At 43.7% G+C, this 26,602-nt stretch overlaps 1 protein-coding gene across 2 annotated transcripts in view; it reads right to left on the bottom strand.

The window, feature by feature from the left end:
- Positions 1-20,316, bottom strand: part of spop (speckle type BTB/POZ protein) — a 71,487-nt gene extending 51,171 nt beyond the window's left edge. The window contains exons 1-3 of one of the 2 annotated variants that reach the window (XM_076265065.1): positions 20,169-20,219; positions 9,547-9,691; positions 3,530-3,695 (exon numbers count right to left, since the gene is read on the bottom strand). The gene's annotated coding sequence lies outside the window, so the exon portion shown is untranslated. Of the gene's footprint in view, positions 1-3,529; positions 3,696-9,546; positions 9,692-20,168 lie in introns of both variants that reach the window. The other variant, XM_076265064.1, reaches the window with a different exon arrangement.
- Between the last annotated feature and the right edge of the window lie 6,286 nt (positions 20,317-26,602).

The raw sequence follows: 26,602 nt of genomic DNA, 5'->3' as shown, positions 1-26,602 counted from the left end.
AACTCCTAAACTAAGAGTGAGTCTTCTATGACTATGGATGACGTCATTACTCATGCACAAGCTTGACTGAAGTGACCACCTTGATTGGCTGATGATTGTAACGCGGGAATGATTCCAAACACCTCCCTTACGATAATGAGTGACAGGTGACAGGTCTGAGAATGCGTGCGCTACACAAGGACGGAAGATGATTAATAACTGAATAAAAAGGCCTAACGTTAGCCTAAATGAATAAAGAGTAAGGAAAAAGAAGTAGCCTAATGAAACATACGGATTGATGCAGTATCTTTGCAACATTATTCAATTAATCTGTCACCATAGCCTATGCCTATGCCTACATTTGCAAAGAGGAGAATATTTAATTTGATTCACAATGAAACGTTACATTTAATTTACATGTTGACAATGAGTAGTTTTGGTTGTTGTTGGTGGCGTTATTGCATCAGTTAGTTATGCCTACAATGCAAAATTGTTCCCTTGCGATTGGAAGCTCCTGTAGCCGCATAGGATTTCAAAACATTGCGACGTGAAATGCCACAAAAAGCGGTTTGTGAATAGGTCTTAGTAAGTTAGGAGTCCTCTCGACTTCTTTTAAGCTGTGCCAGACTTAGGTGCTACTTTTAGGTCTAAAACGCTTCACGAATTACTTTTAGTGAAAAAAAATTAGGAGTCCTAAAGGAGTGACACGCCCATTATTTTTAGGAGTTGCTCCTAAATTCGCCAGTTAGGAACTACTTTTAGCCTTAAAATTCTTTGTAAATACGGCCCCAGAGCAGCAGAGCGAGACATCAGCTGTGCAGAGGGATGATTGAGAACACCAGAGGGAGGAGAGGAAAGGAGAGGAGGAAAGAGAGAGAGAGAGAGAGAGAGAGAGAAGACATTGGTATGGAAGAGGAAACTAAATGTGAATGAGAAGGTCCAAAATTGTCAGGCAGGAGTCAGACAGAAGTGTCCACTGGGGAGCTGAACTGAAAGTGTTAAGCTGTGGCCAAGAAGCCACATAGTGTTGGAACGTCAGGATGAAGAGCTGTGTGATGGAGGGAGGGAGGGAGGGAGGGAGAGAGAGACAGACAGACAGAGAGAGAGAGAGAGAGAGAGAAAGAGAGAGAGAGAACAGGAAAAAGGACAGCAAATAGAATAGAACACCAAAGTATAAACCTCATTTAAGAAGACACACAGACACACACACTCTCCCACGGTCTTGCAGGGTTGCCTCAGCAACTGGAATTGGGCTTGAGGAGAACAGAGGAACTCCAGTGACAGTGTGAAACGAACAGGAGGAGAGTAAGAAGCACTGACAAAGGGAGAAGAGAAAAGAAGAGAAGACAAGAGAAAAGTGAGACAGAGAAAGAGAGAAAGAGAAAGAGAGAGAGAGAAAGGGAGAGAGGGAGAGGCTGAGATGGATACCTCCTGCTTCAGGAAATAGCAACAGCAGGCAGTAGGCACCTCACCAGTGTTGCTGTGGTTTCCCTACACCAACGGCTTTGTCACTGGCCCTTGCTCAGAGCAAGAGTCCAGCACAAAACACAAGCTCAATTTGCTGTCACCTACATACTCTCTTAAATGAGTGTATTTTAAGGAGATAAAACCTGATGGTATTAGTGGACAAGTGATGGGAGTTTATGTCCTGACTGACTGAGTGAATGCATAAGGTGGATCATTGTCCAGCCGAAGGACATTACTATCCACCACTGCACCACTTTCATTCAGGTCTAGAGGGGGCCAACGATCCAGTCTGACTTGATGGTGCTGATTTATATTCAGCTTTGACCATCACAAATATACCCCCGTCTGGCAAAGCTCACTCGCCGCCAAACTTCTTAGACTCACACTGAAACTCCCCAAGACTAATTAGGCAGTCAAAGAGAAGGCTCGTTCCTCTGATCACAGCAAAGAGGCGGCAGGAGCAGGTCAGACCATGGCCACACATGCACACACTAGTACACACACAAGCGCACACACAAACACGCACACACTAGTACACACACAAGCGCACACACACACTCCCACAAGGCAGTGTCATTTGCATAAAAGCATGTTGTTTTATGTTATTCAAGAAGACTCCATTTTGCGTCCTATTCCTAATTCATCATCCACTTTCAACTCTTCCTACTGGCAGTGGAATGAGCAAAACCACACACATACTCGTCACACCTGACATAGCCTACTCTTTTATTTTATGCATTTATCGTGTGTGTGTGTGTGTGTTTGTGAGTGTGTGTGTGTGTTTGCGCATTTGCCCTCCTCCAACCAGGGACTGCTGCATCTATTCTTAGCCGGTGGAATGAGAGATCCAGTTGATCTGGAGCCTTCCTCTGTTGGGTGGGAGTGGCACTAAGGATGTGAAAATCAACTAGTTTCACCAGTAATTGCAATCAAAATCAGCGGCTTCCAACCCACAGGGATTTCTGACATTTCACTGAGAACTCTGTGCTGAGCTGGTGCACAAGATGTGCCTGGCTGGCTGGGTGGGGTAATACCAATCACATATCTGGACAGACAGCAGTGTGAAGTGTGAATTCTTCGGTGAGACAGTGACACAGACGAAAAAATGGTACGTCTATTAAACATAATAGGACCAACAGATCTAATTTCTAGTGACCACAGCAACGGTGCGCATTAGTAAAAAAAATAGTAGCCACGTTTCACAAATGGACAGGCTTATTTTGTCAGCTATGGAAATGTGACATAACTGACACTCACAATAACACACACACACTCAAACAGCACTTAAAGCTGTACTAATTAGGCTATAAGCCTTTGGCTCATTTCTCCCTGGGGAAGTGTGCATGGTGCAGGACGGTCAGTCTATGACTCACACACAACACTCACACACAACACACACACACACACACACACACACACTTTAACTCTTGTAAGCGCCATCCAAGTTGAAAACAATCCTCTCTCTCAATCTCTCTCTCTCTCAACATGTCTCTCTCTCTCTCTCTCTCTCCGTCCTTCGTTTTTTCTCTCCCTCTCCCCCCCTCTCCCCCACACCCCCTTCTCGTCCTCCTCCTCCTCACACCTGTCAGGACTTTATTAGAACATAAGTGTTGCTTCAGCGCCCCAAGAGCAAAAGGAGACAGTCACAGGCAGCAGTTCCTCCATCGCCTTCACCCTGTCTGTTTTCCACTTCTTTCCTCTCAAGCCCTTCATCATCCCACTCTCATTCATATATATATATATATATATATATATATATATATATATATATATATATATATATATATATATATATATATATATATATATATATATATAGCCATTTCAGTTTCCACTCCTCTTCCTCTCCAACACTTTCATCCTTCGCCTGTGTCCCTCATCCTTGTCTTTTCATTCTTGCCGTTACCAAAGCCACAGTCTATCAAAGCCAGTCTAAGTTAATCTCGACTTTTCTTCTTCCTTGGCCTTCTCTGGCTGCCTTGTGCTGGACCAAAATTCCAGCCAAGCATCCCCCCCCCCCCCCTCCCCCCACACACACACACACACACACACGCGCACGCCCCCCAGTTGGTAGCCTACCCACCCTGGGTAAGATCAAAGTGCATCAGGCATCTGTGAGGGCTGGATCTGCCATGGCTGGCCCAGATGTCTCACGTCTCCACGTCTGGAGGTGTGTGCGGCCGCCTGCTTGGAGCTGCTCTGTCTTTGTGGTGCCTCGAAGTGTCCGGGCTCTCGAGCAGAAGCGATCGCTACAACAGAAAGAAGCACAGGAAACAAAAGGGGGATCTTGAGAGGAAAACTCTTGGTGATGACATCAGCTCAGTCAGAACATTCTGACATCTCATTAATGGTCCTGGTCACTTTCTTCAACATTCAACACTAGATTCCATTTCAGCCGCTTTCACATAATCATAACTTTCCATGTGTGTGTCAATGTGTGCAATCTATCTATACAATAATAACTTCTGTCTCATTCCAATCTAAACAGCATCTATAATCACATCCTCCTCATACCAAACTAGCGCCTAGGGCAGGAGTAGTGACGAGTTTATTAATGACCCATAAAATTGGCACAGATGAGAAAAACATTAGTGCAACCCACCGATGAGTCATTGGTGAGTGACTCGCACTGCTGACGCATTTATCTAAACACAGCAATTAGAGGAAGCTTGGAACCCCAAACACCAGACCCCTTTATCACCTTTTTCACACAAACATTACATGTTGCGAATCCTCATTTTAACACTACTCTCTCGGTGTTCACTAAAACACACACACACACACACACACACACACACACACACACATACACCTTTTAAACTCTAAACACACACCTGCTCTCTTACCCACACACAGCCTTTTCCAGTCCCATTCATTAGCAAAATAGAGTATAAAAATATACTTTTTGGCATTGGCAAAGAGATCTACAGAAAGACACTGCACAAACATTATCCAACACATACACACACAGACTTGAAGCCAGGAGGAAAGGTCCGAAACAGTGCAGGGAGTCCAAACCAACACTTGCTTTCTTTCTTCTCCTGCCCAAATACACACACATCAAAAGCTCTGGAGTCTCTACAGGAGCGGCTGCTTCTCCCTCGCTGGCATCCTACTCGCCTTTTCCTTCTGCTCACAGAGGGCATCAAAAACATACAAACATATCAAGTGCCCTGCCACAGCAGTCTACGCCACCCTAAACCCACCTCTCTCTGGTCAAAAGATGGAGAAATAGTAGAGTCCTACACCCACCCACCCACCCCCACACCCACACCCACACCCACACCCACACCCACACCCACACACACACCCACACACACACCCACACACACACCCACACACACACACACACACACACACACACACACACAGTGTCTATGACTTTGGTTGGATGGTCAACATCTCACCTGTTATGTGTCTAGGTAATCATGTTTCTGGTGTATGTGTGTGTGTGTGTGTGTGTGTGTGTGTGCGCGTATGTGTGTTCACTTCCGAATGAACACAAGTTAAGAGCTGCTGACAGGCCGACATGGGGAGTGAGTGAGCGAGCGCAAGAAGAGGAGGAGAAGGGAGCAGGAGGAGGAGGAGGAGGAGAAGGGAGGAGGAGGAGGAGGAGGAGAAGGGAGGAGGAGGAGGAGGAGGAGGAGAAGGGAGGAGGCAGAGAGGGAGCAGGGCAGACGAGTGTGACAGAGAGCGCCTGGAAAGCAGAGCGAAAGGAATGAAAAGAGAAAGGCCAGGAAATGGGAAAGCGCAGAACGTGAGCGATGAGCACGGGGAGGAGGCATGAAAGATGGGATGATGCACTACACCACGCTGATGAAAGAGAGGGAGACAGAGAGACAGACAGAAGAGAGGAGAGAGTGCCGGAGGGAGAGATGAGCCCAGCTCATGTAGAGAGGAACGAAAGAGGAAGAAAAAAAAATAAAAAGACGGAGGAGAAGGATTGGGGGAGTGAGGAGGGGAAGGGAGGTGAGCGGAAGGACAGATTAAGTGAAAGAGAGGAGAGACAGAGCAGGGAAGAGACATGAAAAAGAACATCAGTCCTCAGAACAGAGCAAGAGAGGGAAACAGACAGAGGGGGGGGAAAGGAGGATCACTGGAGAGAGGGGGAAAAAATCAAGAAGCTTTGTTACTTTGAACGCAAGAAATGAGGGGAGAGTCGAGGGGAGGCACCTCACACTATGGGGGGGGCCTGTGTGTGTGTGTGTGTGTGTGTAGAGAGAGAGAGAGAGAAAAAGAAAGAAAGAAGGAAAGAAAGAAAGAGAAAGAGAGCGAGAGAGAGAGAGAGAGAGAGAAAAGCCTCCTGTAGAGCGAGAATAATCAGTCACAATCAACTCCCATCTGAACCTGTACGTTATCATGTGTGCAAACACACACACACACAAACAGCATAGATCAGGGCTTCAACAATGAATTGATTAATCAATTAGACGTCAAGTACTAAATAAATTGGCAACTATTTTGGTAATCGGTTTAATCGGCTTGTGTCAATTTCTTGTTAACAAAAACACCGCAAAATTCTCTGATTAAATTTGAATATTTTCAGTTTAGTTTCTCCTCTATGACGGTAAGCTAAATATCGTTGGTTTTTACCATTTTAATTTTACTTTTATTGATCAAACATCAAAAACATTGAGAACTATGAAGGATCATTTTGTGTCAAACCAGACAAAATCAAGGAAAATGGTTGCTGCACCGTCTCCGATTTTGCTCAAAGTTTGTCTATCTAATATTTAGGTCCCAAAACTAAGGCCTGTAAAATATGTTTGTTAAACTCCAATGTTTTCATACATTGTTTTCACCCTCGATTTTGTATCATTTTTATCTCAGAAATGCCTTATCTTGGAGGCCATGTTTGGGCATTAATATCTTGAAAATTATTATTCCTATTATTCCTTTTGACTCTATTTATTTATCTATAGTACAACATTGGGACTTTGTACATTAACTGCCCATACACTAAGCTACTTGCACATAGATTTTCAAGTACCTGCTACCTACCCCACATACCATTTTAATCCTACAAAAATGACCGGAAAAAAAACAAAACCTTCCCTTGTTCAATCCTTCAAATTTGCAAGCCCATTATATGTGGAGAGCTCAAATATTGGTACATCATTAATAAAATATAGCCTAGTATGTAAAGAAAAAAATAATGATTAATACCAAATGCATACAAAACCAAGTTTATACTACCCTTCATGTCTCTGTTTCCAAATCTAGGGCCTTGTAGAAAATCAATGAGCATGTCGTACAAACTTGTAATGGTTCAGTCAAACTGAGAACATGTTTGTCTTCCACCCTACAAAGTTTGGGCTGCGTATGAATAATACTTTAATTTATATTAATGCCTAAACATTGGTTCCCAAATAATGTGATTTTCAGGCTGTAAAACTGTAACTGAAAAAGTAATTTCAAGGGCTGGAAATAATATCAAGACATAGGATTTTAACACAAGTATTTTACAGATCTTGGTTTTGGGACCCATTATTGATATAGACAAGGTCTGAACAATATCTGCGACGGTGCAGCAATAACCTTATCTGATTTGACACGGAATGACCCTGAAAATAATCATTACCTGCAAGTATTTTCAAAATTGCACCCATAGCCTACTGAATAAGTTACAGAACGAACGAATGAACGAACGAACACACACACACTTACAAAAAGGGCAATAAAGCCAAAAGAGGAGCTTTCCAAGATTCAAACAGAGTCAATGGTATCCCCCAAAACACACACACAGACACACACACACCCTTACAAAAGGGCAATAAAGTGGAGACAAAAAGCCAAAAGAGGAGCTTTCCAAGATTCAAACAGAGTCAATGGTATCCCCCAAAACACACTCACAGCCTTATAAGTGGCCAGGCAGCCCCAATGTTCCCTACCCAGCCCTGCCCTGCCCTCCTCTCAGCACTGCAGCCCCCTTTATTTTCTCCTCATCCAAAAGAGAAGAGCAACTCTCAGACAGGGGGCCATCCATCTCTTATACAGAGGGACACACACACACACACACACACACACACACACACACACACGTGGATAAAAGACACAGAGAATGCGGACAGGTGGACCATGGCAGGTGAAAAACCCAGAGAGGCATAAAAGATAAAAGAGGGATGAGGCCTGATATGGAGGATGAAAAAATATTGGGTCTCTATCTCTATCTCTCTCTCTGTGTGTGTGTGTGTGTGTGTGTGTGTGTGTGTGTGTGTGTGTGTGTGTAAAGGAAGACAAACCTAGAGATCACTAAACCCCAATCTCCCCTCCAACCGCTAGACTAATCCTACAGCCAATTTGAATGTGAATTCAAATATTCATACCGGAACCTGCAAATCCACCTCTGACAGCAAACTGATCCTACCTGTTCACCCCTCAGGGTGTCTGTCTGTGTGTGTCTGTCTGTGTGTGTGTGTGTGTGTGTGTGTGTGTGTGTGTGTGTACACATATATATGACTGAGCAATGAAAATCATGCAATTTTATGGAAAACAAGTTGATTGGGTCTCTCCTTGTTTATTTGTGTGTGTGTGTGAGAGAGCGAGAGCGAGTGTGAGTGTATGCGTTGAACACAACGCGTCCTGATCACATTCATAAACAAACACCACCACAGCACTTGAATCGGTATCGATTAACACATTAACACAACAGATACTGCCTCCTGGGAATAACACCTCACACTGTCCAGTCTGAAGCCTTAAAGAGAGAGAGAGAGAGGGGGGGGGGGGGTGAGTAGAATGAGTGTGTGCATTTACAGACACTGAGTGGCTGCTAATTGACTGCAATGCTGAGGAAGAGCTGCAGCAAGGCCGGGATACGAGACGGTGCACCTGCAAATGTCACCGCCAGCAAATGTCAGAACGGAAAGGAGAGTGTGTGTGTGACACACACAATAACACACACGCATACACACACACACACACGGGGGAAAAGACTAGGGTATGTTTTATTTTTTTTTCCCCTCCTCACACGCTGAGAGACTGTAGCTCACGCCTGCCCTTTAAACACCTTTAAAAAGCTGCTCTGAGGCCTCTCCTGCGCCCACTGCTCCGCGTGGAGCTGAACGGCCCAACCACCCCGGCCTGCTCAACTGCACCAGCCTCCCAGCAGGTAGATAACAGCAGGTCCGACACCTCCCTCCCTCCCTCTCCTCCCTCCTTCCCCTCGGGCTGTGGCTGAGCTCGGCTGCGTACAGCTCCGCCTCTCTGGCATCTCGGCGGGGTGGCCTGCGGTCATGGGCCCCAGCCAGCCAGACAGCCAGCCAGACAACCAGCCAGCCAGCCAGCCTGCCTGCCTCTCAGCCTGCAGGGTGAGATGGGTGCTCCCCCTCTGCCTCAATTCCTACCCAGCTCTTCAGCCTGCTTCCCCAGGCTCAGAGAGTACAACACTTCCTCTACAGAACGTCCACAGTGGCTGCGAATGAACGCTCATCACCACAGCTGCCTCACATCACAATCTCCATTCCTCGTGGTTTGACCAGGATGTAGGTGTATTGTGGTGTATTGTCACTTTGAAATATTAGTTTAAAGGCTAAATTACATGGTCATATTTTGATATAATATACGGGATAATGTATAGAACGGCTGTCATTATTGGGAAAATCCGGTTCGCCCTGTCGGGACTTATTTTCCCAATAATGACCGGCGTTCTATACATTATCCCTTACTTGTGAATGTGATTCCATTTTAAACTCGAAATCATGTTGTGATGTTAAAAGTTAGCCTCCTATACATCTTGGATGTTATGTGCACTAGACTAATTGCTTTCAGCATTTCTGGTGCGCCATTTTGTGTGGAATATTGGTGTGGTAGAGGATGCTGGTATCATAATCAAACACAACCCATGTAAATTACTAATACAGTTTCTAGGATAAAATAATCAATACCTTCTTTGTTTGGTGGTCAAAGTTAAAAGAGTGGAAAAGGCAAATAAATGACGGACCTTCATAATTTTTTAATAGCCTATCGGCCAGTAGAAGTTTCGTAGCCCGACAGGAAAAGTTGACAGCCCCAAGATTTTGCAAGCCCTAAAGCGAGCGAGAGCGAGAGAGAGAGAGAGAGATAGAGAGCAAGCTGGAGAATCTTGGGTGTAATGGTTACCTGTGGCGCTGGGTGGGTAAGCGGTTCTCCTCTGTTAGGCATTGAGGGGAGCACAGAGAAAGTAGCCGCACAGCCGTCTGCATGTAAAGGAGTCACGTCCTTATCAGCAAGTGGAACGGATCAGGCCTGAAGCGATCTGCTCTTGCTATTAGAGAGAGAGAGAGAGTATGTGTGTGTGTGTGTGTGTGTGTGTGTGTGTGTGTGTGTGTGGTGTCTGCATGCAAACCCAAATGAAAGCCTCAGGCAATGGAAAGCCATTTGTGTTTGGAGCAGAGTTCGGCATTCCTATCAACTTTAGTTTAACACGCGGCTCTCGCTTGCTCGATCACTTGCTCTCTCGCTGTCCCTCTCTCTGACAAACACAGAGACATGTGCCTTGGAACACACACACACACACACACACACACACACACACACACACACACACACACACACCGACAACCCACATGCCCACTTATCTGCCACTGTGTGCAGACGTCCGGAGATCAAAGGTTTTACAGATGGTTTAACGAGCCGTTAGAACTGCAGCAGCAGGAGGCCGCCACACACACACACACACACACACAGACACCTGAGACAGAGCTGAGACACCAGAAAGGGAAGGAGGAGGGGGGGTTGGCAGTGGAAAGCTGCTCCTTAAGGAAAGAGACTGGCGGGGAGGATGATGGTGTGGCAAGAGTGACGGCTAAAAAGAGGAACAAATTTAACACAGCAAAAAAGGAGAGAGGAATTAGACTCAAGAAAGTTCCATCATGAAGTGATCACTCTCTCACTCCTTCACTCTCTCACTCCTTCACTCCTTCACTCACTCTCACTCACACTCCTTCCCTCTCACCCATACATTACTGCTAGACTGTAGCCTCAAACCTGCAAGACAAAATGCCTCCATGCAGCCCCACAGCTACTGGTGCAGTGAGAGGGAGGGATAGCATGAGGAAGTGGGCGCTCAAGGCCTGAGAAATGAAAGTGACAGCGAGAGAGAGGCAGGGAGAAGGTCAAATGAAGTCTGCCTCCTTTTAATTAAGCAACAAAAAGGGCTTTAAAAATTAAAAAGCCAGCTTCGCAGCGACAAAATGAGCTTGCAAGCATGCCAGCAGTCCTCACCAACTCCCCCTCGCGCTCTCTCTCTCTCACACACACACACACACACACACACACACACATAACTCTATGGCTGCGGTTTCCTTCTTTCTTTCTTTGGAGTGAATGAAGCTAAGTGGCATACACTCGCACTGGAGCTGAGGGCAGAGGGAAACCAGCAGCTGCCTCTCCCAACACTTGCTTGACTGTCTTCTGTGTATCACATGTGCTCTGTGTGTGTGTGTGTGTGTGTGTGTGTGTGTGTGTGTGTGTGTGTCTGTGGTGTGTGTGCGCGAGTGCTGGCTGTTCCGTCGGCGTGCTGCGACTGACAGGCAGGCTCCTGCCAGCTGTGCCGAAGACCTCTGGTGGCTCCCTCTCACGCGTGTCCAGGAGAGAGGATGGACAGGGGCCAGAGAGTCGTGCGGCAGAGACAGGACAGAGGGGGACACAGAGCTTGGCAGGAATGACAGACAGACAGACTGACAGACAACCAGGCAAAGCCAGCCCACAGAACCGTGCATTCTGGATGTTACCATGTTGGAACCTGCTGAGTGGAAAGACTAAAGCTTCCATTTCCATTGTTTGTCACAGTTAATAGGTCACTTAGGGTGTGATGACTACGCCTAAATTAGATACTGGAACTTAGGCATTCCCAGTCCAGAGTGTGTACGTAGTGTGTTTGTACACTGGAGTACATGTGGACCCATATTATGTCAGCAGTTACTTTTCTATTGCTTATTACAAAGCTGGTCAAATCAAGGGGGAGGCATTTGCTCACTGCGGGACGTTCAATGATAATTGTGTTTGTGGACATGAAGACTAATGTTAATCATGACTTTAATTATAATGGCACACCACAGAGTTTTCCTGTTATTTTCACAGGGGTAACATAAACACAGGTTTGAGTGGCCAATTAGAACAGCAAATATCATCTTCAGAACAGAACGATGGAAAGGTCAACATGTCGAGTAGCCAGTAAGTCTACGCAGCAAAGCTAAGAATTTCATTATCTTACAGTTTACACCACAAATTATTCACGCTGCAATTACATGGCAAACTATACCTGACAAACCTGTGGTCATCCTCTGAATTCTGCAAGTATGAAGTTTTTTCCCCATGATTATTCATTGACAGGCTATGGTCAGGACAGTCAGTAAAGTTGGGAACCGAAACGGAGTTGCAAGTACCAGATACCGATAATTTTTTTTTAATAATTTCAGTTCGGCTTACTGGTTCCTAACATGATAACCCTTATTACCGTTAACTAGGGCTGGGCGATAAAACAATATATATATCGCATTATAAAACTGATAGTTCCGGTCCTTGACTGTGATTGGCTGAAACGTTCGATACCGTTGTAAAATGCAGCACATACTCCTTGACCGCATTTCGTTCTATATTACTGCGCTATCATAACTTGATACAAAAGTTAAAGTAGCTGCGTCTCGACATTGCTTGGAAACCATTCAGAGGAAATATATTTCTTGCCGGAAGAATGATTATCTAGGAATAATGTTATATTTCTCGTTGCTGTGCCTTTACTTTATGAAACTTTGCCAGGTATTTATAGTAACAGTTTTAAAAAAGCAATAAGCCACTCAAGTCCGTAGGTTACACTGATTCTACAACAGCTATGGGGGGTTTTAGGCACTCCGCTAGCGCGTCGTCCCTAACAACGCCCCTTAGCTGTTGTAGAATCAGTGTAACCTACGGCCTCTCTGGGCTTATTGCTTAAATAGACATGTAATCGATATCAATAAAAAATACGTTCGATAGAACATTCGATAATTAAATGTGTCAAATGGCCGGTTATGTTGTTCAGATATACGGCCCAACCGCTTCACATCCGCAGAACGTGCGGACTACGTGTAGGTCTGAAAGCAGCTAATGTAGGCGAGATGTGACCTTTGACATTTTTTGAGATGCTCCAGTGTGACATTTTAAGTGTGGTAATCCAGTAGTAAAAACATATTCCAATGCCACGAGCTCCTGTGATTTCCACACACACACACACACACACACACACACAGCTTGCAAAAAGCCAAACCCACAGGACAGCGCACACAACCACACACACACATCTAAACACAGTCCTACAGAGGCAATGTATTGTCTTTTTTTGTTGCTTTTGTTTTTTGTTTTTTTAATCACAAGTGATCCCAGCTGACCTCTCTGTTTTGCCACTGTTCTTGTCAGAGTGGCTGAAAGTTTGCCCTCCCTAAAAACCTCCCCGCACCCCACTGCCCTTCAGGGCATAACACTCACACGCTTAACAGGAGAGCGAGCAAAGTGTACGATACAGGATGGCACTGGGCCAAGCGCTGGATGAAGAAGTCCCCACTACTGGAGAGAAGATAACAGCAGGAGGAAAGGGCAGGAGAGAACGAGGGAGCGAGAAAGAGGGAGGGAGATAGAGTGGAGAAAGAGAGAGGAGAAGAACGGAGAGGAAAGGAGAGAGAGTTAAGCGGTGAGAACACCAAGGCGAAGGAGGGGAGCCGTAATTGGGAGCCGCGTTGCAATCAATAGCAGCACCACAGTCTGGAGGATCAGGCCCCAACGCCTCACACCCAGGGTCCCCAAACACCAGCCACAGAGAGAGGGAGACAGAAAGAGAAAGAGAGAAAGAGGGGGGGAGAGAAAGAGAGAGAAGGGGGAGGGAGAGAAAGAGAGAGAAGGGGGAGGGAGAGATGGAGAGAAAGATAGAGAGGGGGGAGAGATGGAGAGAAAGAGAGAGGGGGGAGAGAGGGAGAGAAAGAGAGAGGGGGGAAGGGAGAGAGAGGGGAAGGAGAGTCGGACATAGAGCGGTGGAAGGCGGGGAGAGGATGAAAGGGAGAGAATGCAGGAGAAAGAGAGGAAGAGGTGGCAAAAGCAAGAAAGAGAGTAGGCAATTTCACAACGCTATGAACTATCGATTTCACCATCACAATCCTCTTTCTCCTCCCCATCCTTCCACCTCCCATTCCCTTACTCTCAACTACAAGCTTGCATGCACACACACACACACACACACACTTTAAACCCTCAGCCTGCATTTTATCTGTCCTCTGTAAAATGCTCTCTCCATTCAGTCCATGCCCATAAACACAATCATATCTCCTGCAGGCCTGTGGCGGAGGGCTGGAGTCTCCCCAACGTGTCTCTACCTGCCCGCGCCCCAATCTCCATGGGCTTCTCCCATTGATACCAAGATAGCTTAGACACTCAGGATGCCAGTTCAGATAATGAGTGAGATTCCTGCCATACCACATAGAGCACCAACCATTCACCAACATGTGCATGTGCAGACAAATAAACACATATTTTTCTAACTGGCCTCCTCAGACTGGGTTAAAATATCTGCAGCATCGTTGGCAACAACTCCAGTCTATGACTGGAGAGAGATAGATATAAGGAAGGACAGGAGAGTAAAAGATGTGGGCTGTGTTGGGGTAGTTTGGTGTGGGGGCTGTGTTGGGGTAGTTTGGTGTGGGGGCTGTGTTGGGGTAGTTTGGTGTGGGGGCTGTGTTGGGGTAGTTTGGTGTGCAGGCACACACACACACACACACACACACAGGAGCAAGTCCATACCTCACCTAGCAGTAGCCCACCTGAATCCAGCTGGAATGGGACAAAGTGTAAGGCAATCAATGGTCAAGATAAGGTCTTGCTAGACTATTTGCCTATAAGAGCCCATGTGTAGTGTGTGTGTGTGTGTGTGTGTGTGTGTGTGTGTGATGAGAGAGTCTGGCTGGGAGTTGTCTTGTTATGATATTAACTATTCTAATCAGTAGTGGGTGGAAGTGTGTGTGCGTGTGTTGTCTTTGGTGTGATGTTAAGGCTGCAGGAAATCCTGAATGTTTGTAACTGAAAGGGAAATCTGGCTCCAAAGTGCAATCAGCTGTTTTATTTATTTGTTTGATTGTTTGTTTTTAATGGGATGAAAAAGTCCAGAAAATGACCTGTTTTTTCTTGCCTTATTGGTCCTTAGGGCATTTTAAGTGGATTGCTGAATCCGTTAGGTAAGCTATTGTGTTCGTTTAAGGGCTCCATGGGGTATCAGTTAGCATATTCACAGACTGACTATGAAAATCAATATGTGGCCCAAGCTGATGTTTATTCATACAGAAATAATCTCTTAAATCGTATACTCCATTCAGCTGTTAAAATAGGAAATAATCACATCATCTACGGTACATGTAATTATTATGTAAGGTGCATACAGACTCTAACAAAGGAGTCATTTTGGTTTTGTTTACAATGTGAGAATTTAGTCTGCCTTGGTGGATAAAGTATATTACTGCAAATTCACTTGCAATTAATCACATGAAAAATAAAAGTATTATTCTTTTTTCACCAGCCAAGGGGTAAAACTCCTGCTTCTGTACTGCTAAGCAATTTTGTACGTTATTGTTCCATGAACTTAAGCTTTTAGAGTGTAGTGTAAAAGTTCTTCTCTTATGCATGCAAATCTCGTCTCGCACTGCATGTGTTTTCCTTGCCGTGAAAGGCAAACACAGATCTAGCGTGTAAACAGCTGGTTTAAGAAGGCCATAGACTGTGGACTGGTTTCTCTGTGAGGGAGTGTGAGGTGCATTCTGATGGCGGGGCCTCTTCCCTGTTACTGAGCACGGGGGAAAAGGGAGGAATTGAGAGAACCGAAAATGACTCCACAGGAATGGAAAGACCATAACACACACACACTGGACCGAAAAACAATATCAGCTGCCAGGCCTTAACAGCAGACTATGGTGTGGAGGCAGACATGTTCCAAATCCCAATCCATATTTCAATTTCCCCTCCTCTCATGCAAACTAATTCAACCCTTCTTGCCATCTCTCTACAGCAAAACCGCAATCAGCAGACAAGAAATGAGTGCGCGCACACGCACACACACGCACGCACGCACACACACGCACACACACACGCGCACACACGCGCACACACACACACACACACAGATCCCATTAGCCCACGCTCACATCCGTTCCAGAGTGACAAAGGGGAACCAGTGTGCGAGGTGCTCATGTGCACCTCCATGTGAACTGCACCACTGTCAGCCCTCTCCACAGGCTCACACAGCACGCTGTGACCGAGGCCAGGTGCCGGCCACATAAAGCATCACCGGAGCAGAACACACCCACACATCCGCCTCAGCAGCTCCTCACAGCGCCAGGTGAGCTGGAGCAGGGGAGGTGAAGGTGTGTGTGTGTGTGTGTGTGGGGGGGGGGGGGGCTGGTGAAGAGCAGTGCAGCATGGCACGGCCAACCGATCTTAGCAGCTCCTTTATCTAAGTCATCCCAGATCTTTGCAGTGACAGAGAAGGATCACCTGTAGATGGAGCATCTGCATTGTAGCAGAATGGAAGAAAAAAAGTCAGAAGAAAAGACCGTATCCAAAAGTTTGACTGACAACATCAGAATAGGCCTTTGCAGGTAAACCTCGGATGTGCCAAAGGAGTGCCAAAGAAAGTGTTGTCAGACACTCTCCACACTTATCATTTTCAAAACCACAAGCCAAACATGGGAAGATATCCACTCGATCATGGTCATAAAGCTGCTGTTTTTTTGGCGTGTGCCATTGGACTCATCCAGCTATTCACTTCCATTCACAATCGCCTTCATGGCTGCATCCAAGCCTGTCCTCATCACTGCTGTTCCCCTACAAAACCGCGCATAGATCCACCTGCCAGGCCAGACTCCTGCCACCACTCCCCCTTGAGAAGCTGGGGACTGGGGCTTTTGTTCCCCCTTCTAAAGAGCTCAAGGCCTGGCTCGGGCAGCTCAGACCCAGACGTGGCAGTGGAGCGGAGCAGGGAGTCGTTTATTACCGACACGTCACCGATGCCTTCTTTGTGTCTTCCACACAGGGCAGTGGCAAAGCTTTTGCCGGGGGCTGTTTACCTGCCAAACTTCCTTCCTGTGTTTTGAGCTATTCAATTTACAAATTGTTGTTTTTGCAGCAAGAAAACTGTGGCTTGACCTTTCCAAGATGAATATAAATTGTTATCTATTAAACATTTGCACTGCGTGCCTGTGTGGGTAACAGGGGAGGTGAACGCAATCAGCACAATGCAGGCCACAGTGCATCTTAGCCAAACAGTTATGGAACGTTTCAAAATGTTACTCACTTGTTAGCCTAAAATTTCCAAATAAATCCACCAATACGGGGGAAAAGACCATGATGGCCGATCTCTCAAAAACTGTGTAACAGTATCTAAATATTTCAGTTCATTTGCTCCCAGTCCAGGCTGGTAAATTAGCGCAGCAGATTATTATTACGGGTAATTTCATGAGGGCTCGGGGTGAGTGTGTTTTAAATGGAGCTACACACTAATTGATGGATTGCTTTATTTTGAAGGAGTGGGAGGCGAGTGTGTGTGTGTGTGTGTGTGTGTGTGTGTGTGTGAGAGAGAAGTTTAGATTTGAACACTTTCAGCAAGACAGCGAAGTGATGGAGGATATTTTGTGAGCTCCTCATCGGTTCGACAGAACATTACTGAGTCATCACATGCATACACATACACACACACACATTTTTAGAGTGAGAGAGAGAGAAGTACAAATCTGCTCAGCTGGCAGTGAGCTTCTGTCAGAAAAGCTGACTCAAACCCAGATAACTGGAGGCAAAACTTTACTCTTTACTCTATGCTCTATCTCTCTAGAAGTTGAAAAAGTCTCTCAATAACACACATTCAGGTGGAAACACTTCACCACAGCCCAATCTACCACCTTTCTTTCTTTCATCAGGCAGTGACAGCAAATTATGAGCTAAAATCACATCTTGTATTAATTTACACATTTCGCAAGCAATTTTCTCCGAACCAACTTCCAGTGTAGCATGGGTATACATTTACTCAATTTGTGCGTTGCAGTGCTGATGATTTGGTGCTGTTATGACCTTGCTTTGTACTACCTCTACAGAACATACCTACAAACCAACTCCTTTTCTGACAATCTAAAAAATATAGTCTAATGGTATAAGCACTGATAATGAAACATTATCAATAATTTAAGAAGGGTATTAAAAATACATTCACTTTTAACAAGCTAAAAAGTACACATCACAGTAGTTATTCTAACATTAGACATAATATAAAACTGAATCTTCAGGCTAAAGTAAGCTAATGTGTAGCCAATGTTATTTGCACTATTACCAAACTTGTGGAACAAGTACACATGCTAGTGCTGTTATAATAGAAAGTTCAGAGCAAGTTTTTCCAGGCAGGGTATGACCTCACCAAATGGCTGCCTACATATCACTTTCCAATACGGGAATGACAGACAGGATCAGGGTTTGCATTAGCCTGACAGATAACTTACCATCTAGTTGGGTGTTGCAGAAATTCAGAAGGGTGTCAGCTGAAATGTAAGCTGAATTTGTTTTGGGGGGGTTGTTTTTTCAAAACGTTAGGTTGGTTACAAACCAGGTTTAAAATGAGTTCATACATTCAGGTAAAAGTAAATAAAATGTATGGGCCTGAAGTTATCACGAAATGTTGAAGCTGTTAGGCCTATATCACTGTCTACCATATTTTCAAATCTTTAACAGCCCGGCGCACAAATAAATTCTGGCACAGTGTAAGATCCCTGTACATTATGTAGAAGTATGCAAATGGAACTCTTGCCTTGAATATGCACAGTAGCCACAGTTTGGGTCATCAATTTGTCCATTATCAAACTGCACAATACCAGTTAAACAGCAGATCAGCTATTAACAGATTACACTATACAGTACAGATGAGCACTATACCCACACAAGCACAGATTGCACCTGTTTGCTTACCAATCCCTGTTAATAATGTCTGCTGACAAAGCCTGGTTCAGAAAATAAAACAGGTGTTAGGAGGACTGGCCCAACACACACACATTTCATTTAGGTCTCTCTCTCTCTCTCTCTCTCTCTAAGTGCAGAGAGCAGGTGTAGAACAGGTGCCTCAGAGGGCTGTAGACTATAGAGAAAGTGTTTAAAGCAAGGCTATTAAAGCCATACTGTACGTTAGAATCAAACTCCTTACAGAGCATGGGAACCTGTAGAATGTGAGCTCCACAGCCTAAAAAAGCTTCAGTTACCCATGCTTACAATCAAGTTAGTTACTGTTTACAGTTCATCAATAGCAGAAGTGATTTAAATCTGATCACTTTGAGCGCACCTATTCTAACCTAAAGAGTTAATATTTGGTGTTCTGGGTGGTTAAGATTTCACCCACACTTGTTTGAGTCCTTATTTAAAGCTTATTTTCAAATAGAAATTTCTTGAGGCAAGACAGCAGATGGAGAGCCAAAGCACCCACTTTTCATGACATATGTCCCTGGTTCACGTTTACATGCATATTTCACGGAACCAACGCATCGTTGTCCTACTTTCTTCTAGTTAAACGATCAGTCTTCTGCAATGCAGTACCCTTTCGGCCCGTTTCTTCGCAATCTCGATGGAGCACAAACTGGCAAGGAGCACGCACTGGCAAAGAGCACCCCTGCAGCGCTGCACTGCGCATGCAAAAATAAAACGCCACTATTTAGCAGGATACACAGAGGCCAATGTCTACGCATGCGCTTTGGGCTTACTTCTTGAAGAGAAAGCGATGGAGTATGGTTCTTTATTTGGCAATGGGCATATTCCTGACGCAAAGGCCTCTTTACAAAGACTACCCAAATCAGTGTCTCCACAAAGACATGCTATCAATTCATTACATCAGACAGACAGATACAAGTCAGCAATATCGTTCGCATGTACCTGCAAATTATGGTTTAATAATCCATGTTTTACCTAAAGTGTACAGCATATCTTGTCGTAGGCCAAATAGAAGTCTCACAGATAGCTAGCTGGCTGTGCAGGACTACAGCACTGTCACAAAACCACGCTAGCATAGCTGGCTAACAAAACAATACAAACATTCCAACGACTAGGCTAACTCGCTTTTCAAGCATGTGCTGAACTCTCAGGTTTAGTCTAGGCTATAGGCCTGAGTTGGTCCTACTTTACAACCTTGTAGGTTTGCTGACTGACTAACCGGCTAACGTGGTAGAAGAATGCTTTGTGATAGCAATCATGTTTGAACCAGAGGAATATCATGCAACTTCGCAGGATTAAGTTAGCCACGTATTTGTGGTAACAGTTAGCTAGGCAGTAGGCACCTAGGCAGTTAGTTAGCTATAACATGAAGCCTTACAGCTGGCAAAACAAAAAACTGACGTTAGCTGATGATAGCCAGCTAATATTTGCTAAATCCTAAACTTGCTAACGTTACCGAGCCATTGATCCAATCATTGAAAGCTAATGCTCTCTATGAGCCGTATACTAGGGATTGAAAAGCTTTCATGTAAACGGCGAACTACCTAAACAATCTTTGTAGACAATTCAATCGAAGCTAGATGGACATCTCGTAAACTGAACTATAAGTTACCATAACAGAGCCCACCTTTGCTTGGTTTTGAAGAGTTCGTGAAAAATAGCTACTGCGCAAACACTCACACAGACAACACTACCGCCAAAGTAACTAGAAACACAAACCTATACACATAATAAAGGTAGAATTAAACAGCAACTAAACCCTTTAAACTCACCTCTCCTTGGTCTTTTCTTCGACCGGATCGGAGTTTTTCCCCAGTGCTCTTCACGTCCGGGTTATGGCTATGACGCAAACGTTAGCACGCGCATTCTATCAATTGTCAACTAACTTAGGTTGGTTGGAAGCTAGTTGACCAGCCGAGACTTCACTTCACTAAAGAGCATCACTCTAGATGACAAACTGTGATATACAGTCCACATAAAGCATGGTTCATACGGAGTACAAACAAATATGTGTACTATACCCTGTGTAACTCCTATACATTGCATAACATAGCCTACATTACATAACATGACAAGCGTCTCACATCTTGGAACTCAGCTGGGCATATGGACTTCGGCCACCCCGTAGGCTACTTATCACTGTAGCCTAATGCATTTTCTGTATGAATAGTAATGACTTGTCCTTACGAAAAATAACTAGTTGCACTCATAAGTTTACATACCCTATACATAAAGTTGACTAAAAAGAGGAATAAAACATCATCTTTTGGAAATTGATATATATAAACAAATGAGCAAAAATCCAACCTTTAAGGACACCAATTTTCTTTGTGAATGAATAATGTATCGTAAATAAATAAATGTTTTTCCTTAAAATACAGAGGCTCATAAGTACATACAGGCAGGCAGATTTTTATTTTTAAAGACCAGTTATTTCATGGATCCAGGATACTATGCATTCTGATAAAGTTCCCTTGGCCTTTGGATTTAAAATAGCCCCACATCATCACATACCCATATCTCACGGTTGGCATGGGGTACTTTCCATAAGATCATCTCTCAGTGCAAATCAAACAAGCTATTAGGCTAACTGAAATAAAATCATGCCAATCTGTAGGTATGGTGAAGGGTATGTGATGATGTGGGGCTATTTTAAAAAACATTTATTTATTTACGATACATTATTCATTCACAAAGAAAATTGGTGTCCTTAAAGGTTGGATTTTTCCTCATTTGTTTAATTAAGGCATTAAGATCAATTTCTAAAAGATGATTTTTTTATTCCTCTTTTTAGTCAACTTTAGCATGTAGACTACATTACAGGGTATGTAAACTTATGAGTTCAACTGTAGGCTACTGTAAGGCAAGCGTTCTATTGTAGTTCTATGCTGTAGGCCTGCTGTGGGCTATAATAATAATGTTCTGTAATAGGCCTGCCTCTATAATATCCTTATCCTCTATGGTGTTCCTAGGCTAGCCTACAGTCCATGTAGAGGAGAGCTGGGTTGGTTGTCACACTTTTTACTTAAAATTAATTTCCGCCAAAACCACTGCACAAATTCCCTTTCAGGACAGATAGGAAGCCTAATGTGTCAGGTAGGCTACAAATGAAGGGGCCTTGATCTCCTTGAATCAGTCTGTTAAAAAGATGTGGGCTGTCAAATGCACCTTGCGCAAATGTGACAAACTACCCCCCAATGGGGTTGGTTGTCCCTATGTTATTCCAAAGGAATAAATGCAAAACCACATAGCTAGGCCTACATCTTATGTGTTGAGAACATGAACAGGAGACATCAAGTATGTTCTTTTCATTAGTATTTTACAATTTAAGTTGTTTTTTAGACTATTTAGATTAAAACACAAGGTTATATGGTGATATAATGAAATACTGAAGAGTTCCCCCTCAAAAAAAAAATTTGATAACCAACCCCAACTGACATTGCTAGCTCTTTCGATGGCTAGCAGAGTGTCTCAAAATTGACTTTAAGACATGAAAAACAGTTGAAGTTGTCTCACATCAAGGTTATAAATCTTTCATTTCAAATACCAACATAGATGACCTCTGTCACTAAATGAACATTTATGTATTAACCGTTAATACATAAAAGTTCATTTATTAATAATTAACGGTTTTGACCAGTGGCGGAGAACTGTCACATGTGACCATAGATATATTAGAAAGCTAGATACCGCATTTGGCTCGAGTTCTATTAGGAGGCATACGTAAACGCTGTTGCCATATTGCTGGGGGCAACACGTTTACTGCTATGGGCAACACTTGCCGGCAATCAGATACACCTGTTTGATTTCCAGTCAGAGTCACATGCTTCTCCATTGACCTCCAGTTATTGATTGCCCCCACCAAGATGGCGATCCTATTTATGTACGTTCAGGAGCCCAATGCAGTATCTAGCTTTCTAGTATCTATGCATGTGACAACCAACCCCGCTTTCCCCTACTTGTATAGTAGCCTAGTATAGGCTATACTATAAATATGAAGGTTCCTACAGGCCTAATATCTACAGCAGTGGTTCTCAAAATGAGCAATCGCCTTGGCATGCACATCAGTCATGGGGTTTTCACATAGATCTCCATTTCTCGAGGTCACCGAGTACTGTCGGTATTTTACCTATAGCTTCAGTTGTATACAGCCAGCAGCTGATGTAGCTAGGCAGCTACAGCGCTACACTCTGGGGGCATCTAGGCTACATGGGAGCTCACGGACATGCCCCAAAGTGTAGCGCTGGATTTCACCGGATTTCTCCTTTAATCCCCAGCTCCATGCTATCCAAATGTGCGTAAAAAGGGTTGCTTTACAGGAACTGTGTGTTCTAGTGAACTGCAAAAAGTCCCTAGTGTGTAAGGGCCAAATTGTGGGGATCTGAAACCCATAACCAAGGGGTCTGCAAAATAAATTGCTTTAAATTATATAATTGAGTTTTATCATTTAAAAAATTCATATCTACAGATGACGACCATTTTCACTAATTAGTTTGCTAACTAATAAGCAAATTGTGTTTATTTGCTCGCACCCACATTAATATTTAACTTGAATCCCTTTCTGCTGCTTTGCTTGGAATATTGGCCAGCTAACAAGTTGATGAACGTAGAGAAATGTTTGAATCAATCCATCAAAGTCCATGCAAAATCCAAAGTTGACAAAAGACCAAGTTACACACCTGCAGAAAACACAGGATAGTGAACCTGTCCACAACTTCAGAAAATACAAACGGCATATTATGCTTAACTGTGACGATGTTAAGCAGTTCTTAGGGGTCCTTAGGAACCAAACCGTTTGTGCGTGTTTGTGTGTGTGTGGATGTGTGTGTGTTTGCGTGTGTGTGTGCATGTCAATTTGTCATCTCCTTATAGAGCCTGACTGATTTTGAGGGCTGATATCGATTTCGATATATGAGTATTTCAAAAACTGATAACCGATATATATCGGCCGATAGTCATTTTTAACAAACACAATGAAAAAATTTTCTCCCATAACAAGGTTCTTATCAAGATGGGGCATTATGTATTTGAATAGGCCTAACTATCGAATTTCCTAATGAAAGGCTCTTCATACAGTAAATAGTTTTGTTGTATAGAATAGAAAGAATAGTAAGAATAAAAGAGGTCTTTGTTCTGTACATTGCCACAAACTACATTGTGAGCAGTATACAGTATGCTTAATGACATGCTTAAAACATTTTACAAATATGATCAGTTACTTTTAGGGCTGTCCCAAATTATTATTTTATAAACGATTCATCTAATGATTATTTTTTCGTTTAGGCGACAAATCTAACTATTCATTTTTTGATTAACCTAACGATTAATTTGTCCATTAGCGATTATTTTCCCATTCCCAAATATCAGAAAGATTCTCAGTAACATTTCATGCATTTTTTTTGCATTAACCTGTTTATGTTTCATGTGTGATGTGATAAGGGCTAGTTATTTTAGGGTTATAACATCAGCATGGTAGATGTACCCTAGCGGCAGCAAATGTAATTTGCAGCCAGGGTAGTCTAGCAACCCTCCGTTGGCTTGCGAGTTGGAAAAAACTTCAATCAGGCCAATCACATTACATTTTTTACATTACATTACATTTGGCTGACGCTTTTTTAGCCAAAGCGACTAACAACATGGTAAACAGTTTAAGTTTTAGAGCAATTCTCAACAATTTTAGGACAATTTAAAAAACATTAGAGTACAGTAAGAATAAGTGAGTGCTGTTTTTAACAGTTACTTGTCAGTTTAAGACGGCTGGTGAGTGCTAGGATCAGTAAGACTTGTTGTAAGTGTTGCTATGAGAGGAGATGTTCTCTAAAGAGCTGGGTCTTCAGGAGTTTTTTGAAAATGGAGAAAGATGTCCCTGCCCTTGTAGGAACTGGCAGTGTGTTCCACCAACGAGGAACAACAGATGAGAAAAGTTTGGATTGGCTTGAGCGTACCGGTGGTAGAGCTAGACGTCGTTCGTCAGAGGAGCGCAGCGGTCTGGAGGTAGTGTAAGTCTGTATGAGGGCATTCAAGTAGGTGGGAGCAGAACCGGAGACTACTTTGTAGGCAAGCGTTAGAGCCTTGAATTTGATGCGGGCCGCCATAGGTAGCCAGTGTAGCTGGATGAGCAGCGGGGTAACATGTGCCCTTTTGGGTTGGTTGTAGACCAGGCGCATCGCCGCGTTCTGGATCATTTGAAGTGGTTTCACTGCGCAGGCTGGGAGACCTGTCAGAAGGGCATTGCAGTAGTCGAGTCGTGAGATGACTATATTGCCTGAACCAGAAGTTGGGTAGCATCTTGAGTCAAGTAAGTCCTGATTTTCCGTATGTTGTAGAGTGCGAAACGGCATGACCGGGCGACTGAGGCAACAGGAAATCACATCCTGTATAGAGTCGGTGGGCGGGCTTAACATAATGATGGCAGAGTTGCAACGGTTCCGCGAATTCCCTGCTACTTGAAAACAAATAAGATGAATGCTGCTGCTGACGAACAGCGTGACATGAATTAAGCTTTTTTTTAAGTTGGCAAAAGTTTGATCAACTAGCCAACTAGCTCCGCTGGTGAGAAAACGCATGGAACTCATGAGTTGTAGCGCTATCCTATTGCATGCAGAGGGAATTTGAAAAACAACCGGATTGAGCACTGCGAATGGTGAGTTCCCAGACCCTACATCTTGATCAGGGCCGGAGTGGGGCCACTTTTCAGCCCAGGAGTCTCAGGCTCAAGACCGGCCCACTTTTTCCATGGTGGTGGAAATTGGATAAATAAAGCAACAGTTCAGCTCTTCTATTCTGTAATATGATTCAAAAATGTGTAAAGGTTATAATTAATGCACTTAAACTGAGAAGTTAACAAAAGATATTTCATTATTCCACAATGATAGGTTGATACGTTAACAAAAACAGAAAGAAAGAAATAAAGCATTCTATATATACAGTCTATAGTCTGTACTGTCATATTTCTTACATTAAATCTTTAAATATGGTTTACTCTATTATCCTCTACTTATAGTCATAGCTAATTTCGGGCTCATCATTTTCAGTGGGGGACTGGCTGATCTGCTCCTCAGGCTACTTTTTTTTTTACTGCATACACAGGTCAAGCTTGAGTTTTGTTATCAATATTTGCATAATAAATAATATTTATATAAATATAAAATATAATATAATATTTGCAAAGTCTATGAATCGCCATATTGGATGATACGAAAAGGCTAATATTTTAATTAATATGTTGCTTGAGAATAGGTTGACAATGCTACAACGGCCAATAGCCCAATAACTAGATGTACCGCAGAGCGGTACAAAATATGACCGCCGCCCAGTCCAGCACATTTTTTCCACAAAAAGAAATCACGCTGAAAGGCCTATATGATTCTAACTGTCTCACTAAATTGCATTATCCACACTCAATTCTCACTGGTATCTGCTAGACAACAAGTACCAAAACATGATTAGTTCATAGATTTCACATGTAAAATTCATTTTATACAACCCCACCCCCATCTTGCCTGTTCATAATTCTGAGAAATTCTTGAATTGTGTGCATGTGTGCGTGCACACGTTTATGTTTATGTGTGTGGGTGTGTGTGTGTGTGTGTGTGTCTGTGTGTGTGCGTGCTTGTGTGTTTGTCTGCGTATGTGTGTTTGTGCATATGCATGCATGCGTACATGTCTACTGTGTGAGTATGTGTCATACGTATGATTACTGTGAATGTATGTGTGTGCATGTGTATCTGTTTATGCACATGTGTGCACATGGAATGGGTTAACATGACCCCTGGAGGCAAACATACGGAAAAAATTGGTCATCCTAGGCCCTACGGTTCTCAAGATATTCACAGAAAACTGTGTCTGCCCTACCCTCCTTTCGGGGGGTCCAGTCCAGCGGGGGGGCCACAGATCAAAACGAAAAACGATGGTTCCATGCTATCCATGTGGGGTTACATGCCCACCAAGTTTCGTGTACCCCGGTCTTTCAGTGTCCCGGGAATCCTTGACGGAAATTTGGACATGCGAAAAAGAAAAAAAAAAAAAAATCTGACTAAACCTATATGACCGCTTCGCTGCGCGGCGGTCATAATTACTCCGCTATCATTGCATAGGCGATCTCTCTTTACCAGTTGCCACTTATGTCTGTCCTCTTCCAAAAAAATCTGGAAGCTTGGCACATTTTGCAAAATTTTCTCTAATGTTTTTCGTCTTTTTTACCTGG

This window comes from Alosa pseudoharengus, unplaced genomic scaffold, assembly GCF_046254945.1.
Source record: "Alosa pseudoharengus isolate Yale_2024_CS ecotype anadromous, Long Island Sound unplaced genomic scaffold, YU_APseudo_1.1 YU_APseudo_1.1_scf_4, whole genome shotgun sequence".
Classification (NCBI taxonomy): Eukaryota; Metazoa; Chordata; class Actinopteri; order Clupeiformes; family Clupeidae; genus Alosa; species Alosa pseudoharengus.
Note: the sequence above shows the minus strand (reverse complement) of the source record. Positions and strands in the feature narration are given on the sequence as shown.